Here is a 1,609-nt window from a genome sequence, read left to right on the forward strand (position 1 = left end):
ATCAAAATCCACATCAATTTTAGCTGCAGCTTGACTGATATATCTGTGTCCTGTAAGAAATAATGAAAGCCTGAGTACAGACCATATTTTCTGTGCTCTCAGAATAAATATCCATACCTTACCTGACAGATGAGACCAATTACTTTGTACTGTCTGAAGCGAATTAAGTATCTGACAAGTGTTAAAACTAATACCAGTGAGGTGGCTTTAAAAAAAAAATTCAAGTGAAATGACAAAGCAACCCTAGAGAAACAGAGGCAAATTCTACTGCAAAGGACAGGAGGGCTAAGAGCACATCTGTTTCCATCTCTGTTGTTGAGTCTGTCCATTACGCCTTGAGCAAGCCTTTGCCATGAATTCCCCACTCCTATGCAGAGTTGGTTTCATTCACTATCAGTAATAACTGAAGAGCCTGAGGGAGTCCACAGGTAAAAAAACATTGTGATATTCCTCAACAGCCCAAAGAACACCATTTGGGAAAGATTTGTGTCTCAAAGGTAAATGGCTGTGTTTAAAATAAATTCAAAATCTCACACGAATCCAGCATCTCACACTGCAGTTCTGAAATCTGGGTCAAAAACAGTGACAGTGTTTCCTCTGATCCTGCCTCTGACCTTGCTGTTCTTTATTCACCTGTGTAATTGAGGAATCATAATAAACTCGACATCTGAATGTAACCAAAAGGCAAAAATCTCCTGTGCTTCATCAGTTACAGGCTCCGCTCCCATTTCTGAAGTAACTGTTTCAAAATACAGGGTTTAGGCATAGTTGGTATGATAGAGACAGTTCTGGTAAGCATATATTCCAAATATGTATATATTCCATTAGGGGGATTACAGGATAATATGGGAATTGTACATTTGCAACAAAAGAAATATGGACTCAAGAGCTCTAGCAAGGTGACCAGCCAGAGCTTGCTCTGTACACTGTGGTGAAGTGTGGAACTAAACTAATGTTCTTAACAATTACATTTTTGTCATGAAGCACCACTGCAAGCTTTTACCCAGTGTGGTGGGTTGACCCTGGCTGGATGCCAGGTGCCCACCAAAGCTGCTCTATCACTCCCCTCCTCAGCTGGGCAGGGGAGAGAAAATACAACAAAAGGCTCATGGGTGGACAGGGAGAAATCACTCACTAGTTACTGTCACCAGCAAAACAGACTCAACTTGGGGAAATTACTTTAATTTATTGCCAATCAAATCAGAGTAGGGTAATAAGAAATAAAAACCAAATCTTAAAACACCTTCCCCCCACCCCTCCCTTCTTCCCAGGCTCAACTTCACTCCCAATTTTCTCTACCTCCTCCCCCCCAAGTGGTGCAGGGGGACAGGGAATGGGGGTTGCAGTCAGTTCATCACACATGGTCTCTGCTGCTCCTTCCTCCTCAGGGGAGGACTCCTCACACTCTTCCCCTGCTCCAGCATGGGGTCCCTCCCACAGGAGACAGTCCTCCGTGAACTTCTCCAATGTGAGAGGGGCTGTAGCTCCCATGGGCTCCAGTTCTTCACGAACTGCTCCAGCATGGGTGCCTTCCACGGGGCGCAGTCCTTCAGGAGCAGACTGCTCCAGCATGGGTCCCCCGCGGGGTCCCAAGTCCTGCCAGCAAACC

This window comes from Pelecanus crispus, chromosome 11, assembly GCF_030463565.1.
Source record: "Pelecanus crispus isolate bPelCri1 chromosome 11, bPelCri1.pri, whole genome shotgun sequence".
Lineage (NCBI taxonomy): Eukaryota > Metazoa > Chordata > Aves > Pelecaniformes > Pelecanidae > Pelecanus > Pelecanus crispus.